Source organism: Aythya fuligula, chromosome 2 (assembly GCF_009819795.1).
Source record: "Aythya fuligula isolate bAytFul2 chromosome 2, bAytFul2.pri, whole genome shotgun sequence".
Lineage (NCBI taxonomy): Eukaryota > Metazoa > Chordata > Aves > Anseriformes > Anatidae > Aythya > Aythya fuligula.
Window position 1 is genome coordinate 6,120,636 of NC_045560.1, and position 19,190 is coordinate 6,139,825.

At 43.0% G+C, this 19,190-nt stretch overlaps 1 protein-coding gene across 6 annotated transcripts in view; it reads left to right on the forward strand.

Moving 5' to 3' along the window:
• LOC116486531 (sodium channel protein type 5 subunit alpha-like) overlaps positions 1-19,190 on the forward strand; it is a 208,478-nt gene that overhangs the window by 13,719 nt on the left and 175,569 nt on the right. The window contains exon 2 of one of the 6 annotated variants that reach the window (XM_032182836.1): positions 1,634-1,727. The exons of the other annotated variants lie outside the window; for them this stretch is intronic. The gene's annotated coding sequence lies outside the window, so the exon portion shown is untranslated. The remainder of the gene's footprint in view (positions 1-1,633; positions 1,728-19,190) is intronic. 6 annotated transcript variants of the gene reach the window in all.

Here is a 19,190-nt window from a genome sequence, read left to right on the forward strand (position 1 = left end):
GAGAGGAGGCAGAAACTCTTCCAAGCCCTTCAGTGCCTGGGGAGCTGACTGCCTCGTCATGCTGTGACTGGACCTTTCTCTCTCTTTGCATTGCCTGGCCAACACGGGATTTGCAGGACGATGCAGCAGGTATTTGGAGAGAGCTGGGAAATGAAGGAAGTTCAAGTCCCCAACATCTTATGAACGGTGGAATTCTTTCCAAGTTAATAGCCTCAACAAAACAGATCTGCTTCACATCACCAAACCTTGATGCATCTCTTTTAATGCAGGACAGGCTAAAGAGGCTGCAGTCCCCCACCATTACCATATCACACATGAGGGCAGCTGCAAATAATCTCTTTTTCTCCCATAAAATCTGTTTGCATTGTCACGCCACCTTCTTCTGTGTTTCTGCTAACGTGTAATTGGGACTTAAGAAAATGAAACCAGGGCCAGAAACAGTAGACATCCCACAGCCACTTCCTTTTTGCAGCCAAACAGTAAGTCACATCTCTGCATCCTAAACTGGAGACTGCACCAAAACAGCATCCTTGGGATGCTCACTGGTCTCAGCACTCTCTTTCTGGGCTGAAACACCCAGGATTTGGGGAGAAGCCCTCTGCTCTGTGGGAAAGCCCAGGCTGGGAGGTGAGCTACAAACACTGGGTGAATGAGCTGAGTGGTAAGTATTGTAAGGAGGAAAGGCAGCTTCACAAATTATGAATGAATCTCTACAAGCCAGTGATTTTTTCATTTACAGAAAGTACCAGAATTCAGTCTTTCAAGCCTCCTGATACTGGGGTCCCTTAGCAAGAGGCCCAAGGCCTCCTGGCTCTGACTGAACATGAACTCTGGGCTGATGCATATTTATTATTATTTTCTGTTTCATGCCGCTGATTGTCCCAGATGCAGCAGAGGAAAATGACTTTCAAATGAGAAGATTTTCATAAGCCTAGAGCATAACTGTACTTGGAATGCAAACTTTAATCAGTTATTATCTGGAAAAATGTCTAACAAAGTGCCAATCTCTGCTGGGTTCCCCAATCATCCTAACATCAGCTACAGGTGGTCCTTGGACGAAACATGACTCCCGTGTAAAGCATTTAGGGCTCCTTGTAGGGACCTTGGAGCAGGGACCACCCACCTTTCTTATGTACTCTGAGAATAATTATAAATATTAATGATAATGATTAATTTATCTTGGTCAGAAAGCTTTACTTCACTGGGGGAGCAGAGTATTTTTAGTCTTGAGAATCTCTGAATGTTTTTGGCAAAATCTTACTGTTGGATTCAAGTGTCTGCTTCTTCAGTTCAGCAGTCGGGTTCCCATACTCTTGGCCAAAGGAGTGCCCCTAATCCAAAAGAGGCATCAAATCATCTGGCACCCCAAAGCACCCAGTGCTAGGCACCTTACAGGGGGTCAAACCCCACATGGGAGTAAGCTTTGCTGCAAGATCCCACATCACCCCTCACCATCCCACTCTAGGGCCACTCCCTGCCCCAAGAGCTTTTGCTCTGCACCTAAAAAATGCAGGTACCTGTGTAAGTGGTCGCAGTAAAGAGCTACCAGAGGAGGCAGTTTTTTTCAGGACACAACCAGAGAGCCTACTTAGCATAGTTTTACAGGCTGCTAATGTGGTTTTATTGCTTCTAGGACCTGACCTATTATTGTTATGTGCTGTGGATGCTTTTATTCATTTGGAACTGATCCAGGGATCTCTAACGGAGCTTTGCACAGCATGACCCAGGTATGCCCAATGTAACACTCCTCCCATGCACTGGGAAAGATGTGTTGGTTTTTTTTTGCACTGCAACTGGGAGGCTTGGGGAATTAGGCTGGCAGCACAACTTACCTTTGCAGATGCTGTGCTCTGGATCCTGCAGGGTACTGGAGGACTACAGGGTGGGAGTAAGGGATGTCTCCGTGCTCCCCATCACTGCACGAGGCCGTAGGTTTCTTTTTGCTCTGTTGTGGACTCAGTGTGCGTGTGCTGAGCGCTTCAGTCCAAGCGCTGGTGTGCAATGAGTCATCCCCCTCTGCTGCTAATAGAAAACTCGACAGAGCCCAGATTAGAAATGGACAAGGGATGGTTTCTTAGACTCACCTTCCCCCGCACCACTGAGCCCAGGAGTTGCACAGCCACGGCTGCTCTGCTCCATGCCCTCTTCTCCCTCAGACAGGTTGAAAACCCATGGGGGAGAGGAGGGATGAGGCAGAGGAGGGTGGAGGAAAATTCAGTGAGTCCTGGTTAGGCAAAGAGGCCTTGTTCATCCTGACCCATCACCAGGACCAGCTTTGCCTTACCAGTGTTCCCATGGCCAAAATAATGGATCTCAGCATTATCTGTAGTCCTTTAAGCATTTACTATGTTTTGGTGTTACTAGTTTTGACTTTCTATCCCATTTTGCAGCCTCAAATAGCTAAAGTGAATGTTTTCTGTTTATTGAGCTTTTCGTGGTTTCTTGATAATAAACAGCATTTTTCTACATTTTTTTCCATGCTTAAAATGCTGATCCAAGCAGTACCATCTTGTTTGTGAGGCCAATTGCTGTCTTGAGATTCCTAAACACAGATTTAAAAAATAAATAAACTTCTTTTGGCAAATGGTCACTTTTATGCCTGAATAGTCCATAGGAGCCTTGTCGGTGTTTTGCAAGTCTAAAGAGGTCTTCCTTGTTACCAGAAGTAGCAATTTCATACTGAAAGTGGCAAATTTTTGTGTTATGGACATAAAAGCTTTATATGACAATGGGATTTTGCTATGAGCACTGGGAGCGTGGGTGCACATGTTTAGCTTTAAGCTAATTTTTGGTTCTCCCTGAAGTGGTCAGGTAGTTGGACTCAGTGATTTTTTAGGTCCCTTCCAACTGAACTACTCTACTCTACTCTACTCTACTCTACTCTACTCTACTCTACTCTACTCTACGCTACTCTACGCTACTCTACTCTACTCTACTCAAGTCCCAGGGGCCTGATGAACGGTCTTTCTGCCCACAGCTCTCAAGAGTTTCTGTCCTCACTGCCATTTTTTCCCCCTCCAAAACCTTGCTTTTGCTTCCTTCCAAGCAGGAGCACTTCCCACCTAAAGAAACAGCACTGGATTAAGGCTTTTAGCTAAAAGGAGAGGAGCATATGCATGCCTTACACAGTTAATCAGGGATAGAGAGAAGGGGAATTTTGCTCTTGTGTGAGCTGAGACATTGCTTTGAGGTGCCTCTGTCTCTGCATGGATGACATATCCACCTAGAGAAGCTGCACTCTCACCATGTGGTTTGCTATGTAAGATGATGTGGTGCTTTGGTGATCAAACACAAAAAAGCTGTTGTCTTCAGGGAGGTTGAGTTGTTCAGCCCAGGTCTATGCTGCCCTCCAGTCCTCAAAATGAACCTCTGCTGGGGACCTGCCTAGCTTTTGCTCTGCATGGACTTTGTCATGCATATTGAAGTTGTGCTGTTAGGAATAACAGAGCATTCAAAGTATTTCAGCATGAGTGGCTCTAACCCTGACCCTAGCCTCACATAGCCTCTAAAAATGCAGACTCGATGAAACCGCTGAAAATATATTGTAGAGCTTAGCCATCAGAGCAAAATGCCTGTAAATATTTTTTAAAGTAATCAAAAGGCGAAAAAATTAAGAGCAGAAGAAGGAGAAAGTGCACTGCTAGTTCAGTGGAAAAGACAATTGTACCTGCTTGTAGCAAGAACAACTTCATCATCTGATGCATGGACTTCTTCCAGCTTGTCACAACAAATACTGCACACCCAAGGCTATTTGTTGCATTAGCAATAAACCAGTGAACATAGGGAGCTGCAGCTCATGTTGGCACATAAGCTAGGCACCAGTTACCGCTGGCACAGATATACTACTGTTTAGCAAGGAGGAGAACTGGTGAAGACGTGAAATGGCATCAAGGACACACTTTGTTTCCCACCTCCTCTGAACTGTGTGTTGATCAAGCCCAAGTGTTAAGTCAAGCCCCAAGTGACAGCATTATCTACTGTTTTTCTAGGAGTACTCAAAAGACACCTATCACCCTACAGCTGAGGCTCACTGCACTTTGGTTATGATAGGACCAATCTTTATTCTAGGACCTGGCAGGGCACAGCAGCAGCTGACTTCAGATCCCAAATGGCAGCTGAGAGATTCCACTAAGGAGAATCCTGTATTCAGCTGTGAACGAGTAGAGGGATGGTTTGTAGCTTAGCATAGGCAGCCTTACATAATGCAGCCAGAAAAACAAACAAATGAAGAGGTTGCAAATGACCCAGAGGATACATTGCAGAGAGGTGAGGAAGAAGAAAGCCCACATTATTCTTGTTATAAGTATTTGAAGGTAGTTCCCCGCTGGACATCACAGCTCAATCTTATTTGAGGTAAAATCACCTGGCTTTCATCAAGGTTCCAGTCCGTTCCAGGGGCTGGATGACCAGAGAAACAAGTGAGCTGCACCTTGTAGAAAACTCTTGCGATGTTGTCCTTGGCTTTCATGGTGGAACTATATAAGCAAGGTGTAAATGTCTTTGCAGCCCAGACTTCTCTCAGCATCTTTACCTCAACAGAGCTGTTCACAAGATAAAGGAATGCAGAGGCGAGGGTCATGGAGAAGGAGCAGCTGGACAGGATAACCTGTGGAAAGAGATGGTACTGCCTTGCCTTCTGATGGCAGCCTTGCAGCTGCCTTCAAGATAAGAACATGAATCCCAGAGACAGAGCAGATGTGGGCTTGAAAACCACAGGCTTGTTAATAATTGCGGACTAATATATCACAAGAGTGTCTACAGGCTGCCTTGGAATTGCTCACATGAGCACAACAGAGGGACAGAGCGCAGGGTACCTAGACAGACTATGGACACTGATCTTTCAGACCTGCACTGATCAACCCTCAAAAAGCAATTCCACAAGCTCCAGTTTGGCCACCTACATTGCATCTTCTATTTCTAGGTTTTCAAAGCCAGAAACACTTCTTTGTCTGTCTGGCGCTGGTTTTGAGGTGAGAGCTGCCCCCAGGAGCAGAGTTCTGCTGATGGGGAAGCATTGTGGCTGCTGAGCAGGAAGACGACCTCCTGTTGTGGGCATAATCGCTGCATTCCTTGACTGGGAGAGGAGCAGAGCAAGCCTGCCTGTGTAGGACTTACATGGAAATGGCATTTTTATGGGAATATCTGAAATGCCTCTTACAGGCACCCAGTTAAACACTCCTCTCTGTCTGGCCACAGGCCAGTCTGGAGTCCTTTGAACTTCTTGCCCTCCAGGCAGAAGCTGGGGTTGAGTTCTCCTGTTGGCTTTCAGGACCCTGTTTTTGGTAGTAGCCCCAGCGAAGGGAACCCAGCAGCCTAAATTGTTGCCAACAAAGTTTCATGTGTCTCATCGGCCATGGTAGGGGTTTGACAGAGTTTTGTCTTCTGCAGTTTTTGTGGCACTGTGTCCACTCGCTGGCAGACCTCAGATTTTAGCAGGGATAGAAGGCGGATCACAGCTGGTAGCCAGGCAGTCTGCCAGTGCGCATCAGCCATTTCTCGTGATATTTAGCAGCTGAACTAAGTTGATTTTTTGTTTGTTTGTTTGTTTTTTGGTGTGGAAGCTTTGAAACCTGTTGAACTTGCCATGTAGGAAAATGTCCTGTTAGTCCAATGCTCATTTGTAGCAAGGACACACAAGTTTGGGAGCATATTCCTGCTCACGGCTTAAAATGTGCTTTCAGCACATAGTGCATGCACACACCAGAACTCTTGAGAAGGTCCCAACATCCTGTTTCTATGTGCAGATATACAATGTGGTGCATGCAGCCAGGAAAATAAAGCTAAAAGTGTGTGTAAATTCAGAGCCTGCTCTTTCAGCTCTCGTGTACCATATGCTGCTCTCGGGGAGCGTAGGATTTCAGCCCAGCAATCAGGCTCCTGTGGGAGACTCACTCTGCCTCTCTGCTGCCCTAGTCAGAGGCTTTATGTGAAGTTGCTACTGCTGAACTCAAATGAGGACTGAATACCACCAGGGAGGGCTAAATGATTTTCGTGGCCTCAGTATTCTGTATGGTGCTGCTTTAAGGGATCAATTCACATCAGACTTGGTTTCCTCTTGCTTTGGGAACTAAGTTTTAGACTTTGCCATTGAAATGTGAAGAGAATAAGAGAGGAGCCAAAATATGAATCTCTGAACAGCAAAAGATATTCTGCTTTTCTAAGGTTATTACCCTAAAATAATGTAAATAAAACTCATGTTGCTTTGTGACTAACAAAACTAATTCAGCTTTGTTTCCTAGCTCTTGTGACTTTAACTTGCCCTCCCAAGCCCATAGGCTCTTCCTGATCACTTGTGGGACTAAGTGGCAATATGTGCAATGGCTTAGGGCTGTATGTCCTATTGAGGATTTATTTACATCCCTAAACTGACTGATATACTGGCTGCCATCTCTCAGAACAGGGTAGGGGTGGGAGCTATGCTGCCATGGGGGTACTAAGGTTGATTTATTTTATATAGCTCTTCATTTCAATAGGATGAGTGGGCATTTAGTGGATCTAAAACATCTACTTCCGTCTCAAGTATGGTTGAAATTGGCCAACGGATTCAAAAGTTATTAGAGGGGATTAAAAGACAGACAGCATGATCAGATAAGCCTGTTTCCTCGGAAAACTAGGCTAAAAAGGGAAAAAAAAAATCTAGTGCAAGGACTCCTGTGATGTCCTCTGTACATCCTGTTTTTTTTCAGCATCCACTGTAGTTAATTCTGCAAGCTCTGAGTATTTACAAACGAGTGATGCAGCACATATTGAAGTGCTGCTCTCCTTTGCTCTGTTTACATTGCACCTAGAACACGGCATGTGGTTATCCCACTGATATGGTATCAATCCTCTGTCTTGGGAGCCAAAATCTGTTGTGCATGCATAAGGAGTGGCTTCAGGTTAACCGCATCTGGACACCCCTGTGCCCAAACAGAATTTAGTGGCCAGGAGACAAGCCTCGTGTCCCTGTCCCTATTCATTGAAGGACTGTAAGACACGCCACCAGGATGGTCATTCTGTATCCCAGAGCAACTGATGAGGACTTCTTCTTGGTTTAGGTGTGAACATGGACATGTTTTAATTGAGGAGGGATGTGAGGCTGTGCCCAGCTCAGCCTAAAATATACACTTGACTATCATCTTTCATAGTCAGCATCATTTTGCTGTCTAGAAGTTGACAGTTCATAAATCAAGGTTTGCAGACTGGGAGGTGGGGAAGTCCATGAGGTATTGTGTTTGGTCTCTAGATAAGCAGCTGCCACTTTGCCTGTACAGCAAGGTCGATGGAGCTTTGATCCCCAAGTACATTTCAGAGCAAGCGCTGCTAGTCATGAGCCCACCATCCAGGAGGAGTGAGGGAAAGGGGCTGGGTTTAATGGAGCCTTTCATCAGAGAGAAGGATGCTGGAAGGAAAGACAGCCACAGCTGCAAGAAGAAAAATAGTTAAAGTCTGTGAAGGTATTAAGACTTGGAATTTTATTTCAGGCTATGTAAAGGCATATTCTGGGAGGTGAATTTTTAAAAGTAAAGGAATGGTACATGGATAAGGTTTGGGTTTCTGCCTTTTCTTGGTGTTTCCAGCCCAGTTTCTGCATTCCTGTTTATATCACAGAGCCGGTAAATTTTCAAGCAGACACACAAATCCAGAAATAAAAGGAATAGCTGGTCATGAACCTGCCGCCCACATACATAGCCAGTGAGCCAGCTGGGTGCCAGCACTCCTCCCTCCCTTCCTGCTTCCCTGACATCCCTGTTGGCTCAGCCATCATGACATGAGTGAGACATTGCTGAAATCCACGAGGCAGATTTCCAGAGCAGGGTTGGGAATGAACTCCTGAAATCGGTCTGGATAGACTGCCTTGGCTTTCAGAAGCTGTAGTGCTGGGATTCTGGTAGCTCCTGAACATCATCAGGAAAAAGAGGTTTTATGGCTCAAAATCAGTGCTTTGAACTCTTTTGGATGAGCTGGTAGACAACATTGTTGTCAGAGGTGATGGACATCAGATGAAACTCATACCTGACAATGAAAAGATTCTGTCTGGTGCTTGCTTGGGCTTTCAGACCTTCTGAGTGTGTCTTGACGCAGCTCATGCTGTAAGCCGCCTACTTGCACTTCTTGCATGGGGAGGCAGAGAATGGGCATCTGGGCAAAGCCTGGGAGAGCTGGGATCCCCTCTTCCTGCTGGTAGAAGAGGCAAATAACTTCAGACCATTCTGCCCTTCTTTCAGTTCACGCTGTGTTTGTCCAATGGTAAGCAGCAAAGTAATTGCATTTGTTGCCTCTGGGTGCTGCTGTCAAAGAATAAAAAATAGCAACAAGAATTTCTGGGGCTGGGCTTCAGTTCAAAAGCTCAAAAAAGTTTGTACGCACTTGAAAATCCCTCCCTGCCCTTCCTTCTCAGCTGGATATTTAACATTATGAGGGAACACTTGGTACCATGCCTAGTCCTCAGGATTAGTAATTTGCTTTGTTGTGTGTGTTAATCTAAAGCCCCTGGCTATGCAGCAAAAAGTCAGCCAAGTTCCCTTCTTGGAGAAGTCTGGGAGGAGGTCATTAATCTGGTGTGTGTAATGAAGCACTGTGCTCAGAAGGGTCATTATCTGCGCGCTGCCAGCCTGCCGCACGGAAAGGACTGAGCAGCATTTACCCTGATGGCATCAGGTGTGCAGCTGGGAGGAAACCCCTGCAGCAGCCAGAGGAAATCTCGAAAAATGGCTCGCTGTCAGAAAGCAGTTTTCCTGCTGAAGTCTGCCCTCTCCTTTCCTCCTGGGATCTGCGGAGCTGCTGCCTTTTAGCAATTTGCTCTCTGGAACAGGTTGAGAGTAGATGGCTTCTGCCCCTGCGTTAGTTGGGGTAGGTTTATGGGGTACGTGGGTGCACACTGTGCTGCCCAGGAGTGGGTCACAACTTGGGTCTAAAGGCTGCAGGATGCTTTTTTTATGCCTCTACCCAGGCCTTGATCTCTAAGCAGTTTATATTCTCTGTATCTGTTTCTACCAAATGCTTTCCCCGCCCAGCCACCTGCTGAAACCAACCCAGGCTCTTTGGTTTCTTTTCTTGCTAATTTGTGGTGGTGCTTTTTTAATTTTATTTTTTATTATCATTTTTTATTTTTATTTTTATTTTATGTGCTGCAAGAGGTATAGCCTAGCTCTGGAAGACTCCCAATAGCAGCTCCCTCCCACCCTCCCCATTCCCGTTTGTCTTGCGTCTCGTTTGCAATTGCCATTATTTCATCCCTCTGTGCTAAGGCTCCCCCCAATGATGGATGCTGACAGACCGGATGCATAAATATTAAGAAAGGTGGAAAGAGGCAGACTTGCAATTTCTGTGTGCAGAACAGAGGTGGAGATGCTACTTTTAGAGCTGACCAACACAACTACAGTCTGGGCTCCAGACTAAAAAGCCTATAGATGCAAGTTAGGTGCAAGTTTTAGCTGGGACTGGAGCTGTGCATCTTGTGCCAGCGAGGCAGAGAAGCAAATATGCTGGTTATACCGGTGATTTTCACTGGACTTAGTTAGGGCTTAGTCAGGAGACTGATCTGGTCTCTAATTGTATCCTGTACCTTGTCTAATTTCTGTTACTGGTAGGGTGAGACAAATTTGTGCCTAGATGGTTTTACAGATTTTCAGTTTCTTGAGTCTTGACATGAAAAATCTGATGTGAACATAAGCCCCTGTGCATGGCCCTAGAAATGATTATGTTAACTGTCAATCTGGTACATTATCCTTGCAGTGCAGTATCACAAGTCACCTGTCTATGTGACCACCTTAATAAATCAGTGTGTGACCGCCCGGAATTACCAGAGGTTTGGTATTATCAGAAAGCCTGATGGCAATATTCAGATACTGAAGGAACAAGAAAGTCTTGATTAACGCTGAGTTAGCTGTCTCTTCTCTAATGCTGTTTCCAGTTCAATGGATGTCTTGATAATAGTGTTTGGTCTGAAGGCCATAGACTTATTGATGGTCACAGATCAAAATACCATCACTTCCAATAAATTATGCTGCCCTATTTCTGTTAAGAAGTACACCAAGGAACAACATCTATAAAAGCAAGGGGAAAATATGAGCAGTCTCAACAATGAATCGTACTGCTGCTACCCAGAGCAAGAGTGAACACAACTGGAGTGCATTTCCAGAAGTGAAATTTGAGGAATGCAAATTTGAGGCTGGCAGTGGTTCTGTGTTGTGGACCCCACAGTACAGTGAGGATGGTGTTGTTTTTGGAGGATCCCAAATTTCCTTGCTTACATCTCCTTCTGCAGACCTCTTTGGTCATTTATCCTACCTTGGATCAGGTATAGTTTCGAGAATTTGAGGATAAATAGATTAGGACTAATGCAAAAAGGCACTGAATGTTTTTCTTACATCTCAGGATAATAATGCCAGAAGTTTGTGATGGACCAAAATAATTTTAATGTTCACAGTGTCCCAAACATCATCTCTGTGTTATTACCTCTGAGCGTGAGGCTGAGACTAGTGTGATCACACGAAGATCTCAATATCCCTGTAGCCAATACAGTAAATTAATACTTTGTAAGATCAAGGTTTGGGAATGTACAACAATCCTCATCTTGCTAGGACTGATCTCTCAGACCAGTGTGGAGTATGTCAGAGATCTTGTCACTTTTCCAAGGTTCTCACCTTGTCACTACTCACTGTCTGCAGGCAAAGGGAGGCTCACCAATCGAGCATTTTCCAAAAATACTAACTTTCACTTAAACAAAATGTGCAAATTACCTTCCTTCATTTAAAACTCACAGAGTGTATTATATTTTGTAGGAGGAAACAGATTGGAGGACATCTTGTTTCAGAGCATGCAAAAAACTAACCAAAAGTCTGGAATCACTCACTTCTGTCCATTTACTATCAATGAAACATAAAAGCAGCTGTTTGCACAGTCCAGGTATTTCCTTGAGATGAAAACTTTTGCTCCGTGACAACCTATGAGCATCCATTAAAGCACAGATTGTGGAACAGAGCAGATTGTGTGGTTCTGCCCATCTGCACATCGGATACCCATACTTACTTTTTAGTAAGAGCAAGGAGCTGGATGTAATGTCATGCAGTCATAATTCTTGGCAGTTACTATAGTTCATATGTTTATAGGAAGCTGAAGCTTTGGAGCATTTATCAGATCTCTTTACGCTTCCTGCATTAGTGCTTGGGTGTTTTTTTTTTTTTTCAACTGAGCTCTCAGGCTGCTGAAGCCCTCTTTGGTAGGGAAAGAGCCATGTGTCCGGTGGAATGTTTTGTGGAGGAATGACTATGCGGGAAAAAAAGGGAAAACACCTTCCTGGACAAGGCATGTTTTTAAATTTAGATTTTTAAAGGAACTTTGAGAATTTAGATTTTTAAAGGAATTTTGAAAAGGATAGAGAGGACCTCTCTCTCCAGAGTTTGGTGTGAAATAGAAGTGGTACCTGCAAGATAATGGACTCTGCCTTGGAGGGGAGGAAGGTTGTGGCAGGCTGACCTTGTGGCAGGCAGCACTTTCTGCCTACTGAAAGTGGACTGCAGTGAACTCAGCTGTCAGCCTTGGGATGTCATTTAGGGGCTGGACTGAGGCTTAGAGCCACGTCTTGCAATGCAGGACATTACACAGCACCTAGAGCCAGGGCAGAGCTTCTAACTGGGCAAAGCACATGCTGTCTCATCCATGAGGACCTTAGGAGAAGGCTTCGGGGTGCTGTGTTATGTACCTCCACCACCAGCCTTGCTGTCTGTGCTGTGGCACGGTGGCACAGTTCAGCATCTCTGGGCACCTAAGCAGACATGTGCTCCCAGCCATAAAATGAGGGTAACGCTTCTTGCTGTCACCAGCCGAGGCAAAAGGGATGCTCCCAATGGTTCTCAGCTCTTGGTATGGGCCATGGGAGCTGCAGAGAAAATGATTTTCCCGGCTTTCCTGGGACAGCCCATGCATGCAAAGGGTTGGGCTCCCTCTTTTCTTCCTTTCCTGTTCCTTCCATCTAAGTTTAGGAGGTACGAGGGAAATAACAGAGGGTGCTCCAAGCTTCCCCACTCCTATGACCCCGTCACCCTGAATGATCCAAGCAGGGCTGGGGTTTGCCTTTAGGATGGTCATACGATATAAAATTTCTTCTAGGATGAAATTCCTTCTTTTAATAAAAGCCCCATTTAAATAATCAAAGTCCTGGCGATGAGATGCAACTGGCTTGTTTGCCCAAGAGAGCGTTTCAGAATACTTTTACCCAACAGTTGGTCTGAGATCAAAAAGACTTGGCATTGCACTGTTTCCTGGATAACACGCCATCATTATTTATTAATCTGAATCAAAGTGCTTGATGTTTTCATGTGATCAGTTAGAGCCTTATCGTCTGCTTCCTTTTTTTTTTTTTTTTTCTTTAAATTTGTTGTGTTTCAAGAAAGTTTTGAAGCTGTTGCAGTGGGAAATCCATAGCTTAAGTGGCAGCTTGCTCATCTTTTATTTATTTTTGTAATACTCCTATTGTTCCTTATTCAAACCTCCAAAAGATCCTTGTCCTCACTTAAAAGTTTTATGCTTGGATGGTAGCCTAAAGGTGACTTTTAAAAGAAAGGCATGTTTTCCTGGGTTTGAATAGATATTGTCCCATTTGCTGCTTTGTGATTTAAAGAAAAGTCTCTTGTAAGGTCAAAACCAAGTAATTTTAAAATACATTTTTGTATTAGGATCAAAACGACTAAGTTATGTTCCTGTATTTTTTTTTTTTATATATATACTTTGCAAACACAATCAGAGCAATGTCAAGTCAGTGGGTGAACCAGCAATGGGATGTGATTAGGCTGATTTCTGGCCTGTTTCCATCATTCTTGGAGAGAAAGTGTTTTTTATTTCCTCACGGAAAAATGTGATTTTCTATGAGAAATCTGCTCCCTTTTCATTTTGGAGGCTTCTTTGTTATACAAAGAAATTTGTATCTCAAAGTAGATGCTCTTTACTAAAATGCCACTCTTATTGGAAAGACTTTTTTCTATAGAAATAGAACTTCAATAGGAAATTTGCAGTCAGCTGTTACATACAGCAGGCAACACTGCTCCCCCTTCCTCTCAAAAGGGTGGTTTCGTACAGAACCTGCACTTCTGCATAGCCATGCCAGTGTTGTGGTTTTATAAGCACATTTTCCTATTTTAAAATGTTTTCCTGACTCCTGTTTTTGTATTAAACATCCTCTCAAAGAGGGATGATGATTTATTAGAAACTACAGAGGAAACTATAAAATCAATTGCTCTCAAAGAACTGTATAATGTAGAAACTAAACTAATTAAAAAACAACAGAGAAATATATGTCTATTCTCTCCCCTTATTTGGTTATATAAGTCTTAGCTGTAACTTGGAAGATTTTTCTGAAACAGAATTGTAACCCTTATACTTTGTCTAATTGGTGCTCAGCTACACATTATCTGTGAACATACCAAACAATATTAAAAAACCAGAAAAGCCAAAAACTCTCTTGATGGACTTATTCTGACCATTTACACTGCAAGAAGGCCTGATCCCCAAGCTGATTGTGCTTCTTTATAAAATTAATCCACAAGATTTTCTGCTCATAAATAACTGTGAAATGATTGAACTTTAAAACGTAAGACTTCTCATGTGCTAAGCCTCATGGAAGAATAATCTCTTGATAAATTTAGTTTTAAAGCAACGGAAGCATAGATGATTGCAATTCTATTTTTAGACATGCGCAGTAAACCGTTTCCATTTGGTTTATAGTAATGTTAGTTTTACTTGGAGCCTCCAATTGAGGAGGTAGATGTGAGAATGTGCAGGAGCAGCAAGGGTTGATGTATCAAGCAGTCCTGGCCCTGGGCTTGGAGGCAATTTTAGGAAGGAGATGGTCACAAATTGCATTTGCCAAGGCAGGGAGGAGGCAGTTAGAGAGCCGCGAGATGGCCGGAGCTGCTGGAATCATGGCTATATCATAAAGACTGGAACACCTGAGCATGTGTCTCTGCTATCAGCCTGTACCAGCCAGCACAAAGCAAACTTAGGCCGTCAGTTTTTGGGTTTATTACAGTGTGTATTGGGTCAAATGGAGGCGGTGTTAGGAGCTCTAGGTTTGTGCTATCAGACCATACCTAAATAACCTGTAGATCAGCTGTGTTGACCACATGGAGACATGTTTCTGCCTCACATCTGTAATGAGAAAGAAGTTAAGGTAAGCAGCAGAACTCTGTCCTGGACTATCTAATTCTTGTTAGCCACTGTAAGAGTAAATGTTAAGTATGTGAAATGGGATTTCCCATTACTTTCTTAAAGTGAATCTTCAATTGAATTTAGATTCACCTGGGAATATTATAAATTATAAGAATTGAGAGGATCAGTAATGCTTTTAATGGTCTGATTTTTCAAGCTAAATGTTCTTGCTTTGATGTAAGGGTTAGCCTAGAGGCTTTCTTGTGTTTTGTGACAGCATTTTTTTGAGGCTCTCTTAGCCAGCTCCATCGCTTTGGGATGGAAAAGGGACATAGTATAAGTCATGTGGTAGCCCAAGCTGCAGCTCAGAGCTGCAGTCTGGTCTGCTGGGACCATTTTTTCCAGGATGTCTTCTTTATCTGCTTTGCAACTTATTGATTTGGAGATCAAGCGAGAAGAACTATTTCCATAAATGATGGTTATTAGTTTGGGGCCCCTAGGCAGGGGCCCCAAAAAATCTTTTATTTCCCCACTTACATTTCTCTCTTCTCTGGCCAGCAGTAGAGATGGGGTGGAGAGAAGAACAACACTCCAAGACAGCTTTTCAGTAGTTAGCACTACAAGTTTAGTCAATATTTTTGGAATGGAAGTAGAGTCAGGCAAGCATATTTTGGAGCCAGACTAAACACAGTTGTGTGGGAAGAGAGGATCGGTGCTATAATCTTTGTTCTGCTATTAAAACCACTATATTCCTTGGCATAATCCATAAGACAAACCCAAGACTGGCACATGAAATTGTCTGGAAATGGAGGTTCACTTTCAACTATTTTGGGTTGTTTCTTCATGGCCCCTAGGAGTCCTGGATGCCACTAGCAGGTATGCCATTCTACTTTAAGAAATATTAGCTCAAAACAACTTTTGTCCACAGAGATGCACAGTCCAGGTCTCCACCAACCCTTTAGTCTGCAGAAGTAAAATACAAGGTGGACAATCTTTTCCAGATGCCCAAGTCAAATGGTGTGTCTGGGAGAACTGGGCTAAGCTGAGTGACCACGTTTCTAGGAAGAAGCATGGTTTCACTGGTTAATTAAATGTAGGCATTTTGTTGAAGCTGAGCATCTATACTGAATGCAGTAAAATAGTAGTGAGCACTGGAAAGCTGTTGTAGAAGTGAAAGCTGAGGTAGAAGTGTTGGAGTTTGCCATCTTCAGGAGTGGAACATCCCCACGCTCTGCTCCTTTTCCACCGTGCAATTAGAGGTAGCTGGTCCTTTTTTTTTTCCAAGAAGAGTCAAGCAGAAGAAAAGCTAACACACAACACACAACTTGGTCAGAATTTTGAGGAGATGGTTTTCAGTTTAGATGCCCCTGCTCTGTCAGAGAAAAGCACACATGCCGGCATAGACACTGAGTTCACAGGTACCTATCTATATGTCAATACCTAAATTTAGGTGTCCTAATCAACAAATTGAATCATCGGTACCTTTGCTGCGGTCTAGTCTGGTTTATCTCACTAAAGTAGACATGTAAAACAGGAGAGATGACTCATGTTCCTGACAGTGTCTACTTCTCCCTGAATGTCTGACATCCTGCATTTCTTTGGTTTGGGCAGTCAGTTTCATTGCATCAAAGATAGATTCATTCTGTTCTATGTATGAGGCTATTTCATATGAGTTGCATGTCCAGTGCATATATTTGCAGCCAAAACCTTTATAATACATATTTGTCCTGTATGAGCTGTGAAACTATGCTGCGGGATGGATGACGATAGAGATGAATGTATAAAGGAGTAGGCTGTACTTAAATTACTAGGCTCTTACATGGCCAAATAAAAATTAAGAGCCGGAATTTTCTTGTCAAATTTTTATTTTTAGGAAACATCATCTCAAGAAAGGAAAAATAAATAAATCTGAATGTTCCAGCCATGTAGTCACTTCTGTATCACTGCAGGATCCCATCAGAGCAGGTGCTATTATACCTAATAGCAATAATGTCCCTTGAGGGCTCCTACATTGCCAGCATTCATACAGTAAGGTAGGGCTCTGGCACGGAAGCTGTCCTGCACATAGGAGGGGATTAGAATCAAGATATTGGCTGATCTCTTGGTGCATTTATAACTGATGTTATGAATATTAATGTTATTTTTTAAAATAGTGTTGTTTTCTTTTTCTTTTAGAAAGTGCAAACAAGTTACCAAATTATGGAGCTAGTGCATTTTCTACTTAGAAAATATCCTGCCATACCGTCATCTGATGTTGCTCTTTCACAGGCCACTTGATGTATTATTTTCTGTTTTACTCATTGACTGTTTGGTCTCATAAGCTAAATTAAGCAAGGAGCCACAACAGGGGGTTGCAATACTAGGCCACTATTGTATGCTTCCAGTGCATTGTGCCTCAGGCCCAATTGAGTATTACCAACCATTGAAGCATGCATCGTTGACACATAAATGCATATTTGGATGTAGCTTGTTAGTAAATGCAATGTCCCCAGCAGTTTTATTTGGATGATTATATTATTGCTAATTAACAGAAAATGTCATGACTTTTGGAAAATAATTGTTCGTGCAATGTGTTATTTACTCTGTAAAATTATTCTATGTAAAAAAGATGAGGAAATTATACAGAGGAGAAGGGGAAAGTGGGATATTCAGGAGAGTCATGGGGTTCTCAGTAGTGTGAGTCTCATTGACATCAGTGGGACATAACCAAAATCACTCCTGGTAATGTGACTCACTCATATACCTCTAAAATCATCTGTGTTTGCCACTCATTAGATGCTCTCTTTCATTTGCTCAGATGCACTTTAGGTTTTGGTTAGTGTCAGGAGAAATAAAGTTTAATTCAGCTAACCTGCCAGGAAAATATAGTAGCTAGAAGGCGGCAATCTTGGTGCTAGTGTTAAAAGCTACAAGATATTAAAACGGGAACAATGAAAAATCCCTGGCTTCTCGGCATTCTTGCTTTGTCCACCTCATTTACATAATGGTTTAGAGCATTATGTAATTCAAATCAAATAGCTGTCAGTAGGCACCAGCTTCCATTGCATCTTTTCCACGAAGCTGCACTGAGTCACTGAAGTAACCGTATCTGAAAGGAATGACAGAAATGAAATAATTCTGTCTCCCAGACGCCAGGGATCTGACCCACCACCTATTGCAGTCAAACAAAATATTCCCCTTGGTTGACTTGAGGCAAGGATTGCACCCTCAGCACCAGGGTAAGCTCTTAACTCTGATTCCTAAACTTGGCAACCAAACACAGGCAGTTTTCAATGGCAAACAGGCAGAATATTGCTCCTCTTTATACAGCAATAATTCTCTTTCTGTCTCTTGGTGGGGGAAATCTCTTCCCTTCCATCACATTTGAAGATCCACTGGCTTTATCCAAGCACTACTGTTAAATTCACAGGGTACTAAATAATGAATCAAATCTTCAATATACCCCAGCAAGCAGCAAATAGCCTCTCCATGATGGTGTCCCTGTTCAATTTCATGGGTCTCTATTTCCATTTTCAAAAAAAATAATATTGCCAGTGCACTTCTACATCTGTGCCTTTAGTTTATTCTCCTCTGTGTCTTATTGCAAAACACACTGAAAAGGCCTGCCTGTAGTCGGGGCACCATTAGCACCCAACACCATACAAATGCATAGGGACATAGGTACCCTGCACCCTTGTCTGAGGGAACCTACTAGAATAGACAGAAATGCATTGCAGGAGATTAAGGAGAATAAGATAGCTGTGCCAAAGTCACTCAGGATTGGTGCAAATGTCACTTGAGGGTTATTGCTCAGTGCTGTGGACAGGGAGAGGTTTGTGGAAGGGTCATGTTGGCTTGGGATAAAATAGGTGGGAGGGTGAGTTCGTTTTCTTGGCTAACAAATAAAAAAGGGAACGAGGTGGAGAAAGATGGGAAGCTGGGTGTACCGTAGGTATGTGGGTGGATGGAGTTTGGTGAAGGTTAGTGGTCATGGAGCAAAGTGCTGTTGATGTTGCAGATGGAGGAATGCTTGGCAAGACCTGCTGTCCGACCTCCTCTGCTGGATATGAGAAAGGGACTTGCCACCTCCTGTAGCTTAACTTTGTGTGATTTGGGTCTGTCTCTACCAGCCTTTTGTATCTAGTATTTTCTTGACACTTCATCTCATCCTCTTTTTGTTCCTCACCTGAAAGAAGAAAAAAGTATATTGCACCATTTACTCTTAATAATGGGTTTTAAGTTCAGTTGTTGTACCATGTTTGTCTCAGTTCAGCGTTAAAACTGCAAGAGGCCCTGGCTTTACTTACAGTTTTATCCATCTCTTTTAATGTAGACATGCCAATTCTAGTGATGGTTTCTGTAAGTCTGTTGTTTTTTCCTGCTGGTGAGTGTCTCTCCATAACTTAGAAGGGGGTGATAGTGATGCCTTACTTGTAACCTTGTGTTAATACATCAGATAGCCCAGCTCTTCAGCTGTGGCTCCCCATCTTCTGAAAGCATACAGCAAAGCTTTTGGTGGCCAGCCTAAAGCCTGCCTTCTTTAAGCAGTATAACTACCACATAATGGCTTCAGAATATATTTTAATAGCTGTTTTACAACTTCCTATATCCGTTAGAACGTCTTTACAAAACACTCTGTGAGTAAAATGGACCTGATTTGATATATTTTATTCATGGGAGCATTCAAAGCACCTAATGGTGTGAGTAGTGTATATTATATTTGGCATAACATGGAGCTCTCCTGTAGATTTCTTATTTCTTGTTCAAAAGCTACTGACTGTATCCTTAGCTGAAAACATTTGGCTTGCTTGGTAGCTTTTTTGCAAGCTCTATTGGTTCAGAATAGCAAAAGAGAAATCTTCCCCTGGATCTGAAGACTGACTAGTTTCTAGTAAAATAACTCTGAGGACAATCTCTAGTTAATTAAAATAGATATGAAAACCTGTTGGGTGCAGCGAATTACAATTTTCTGCAAAATATAGAGATGTGCACTGGTAACTATATGCTGTTTCCCTCTTGCTTATTTCTGTCATTCAGTCGCAGCATAATTTAAAACAAAAACACCTGCAAAGAAAGCAGAATAT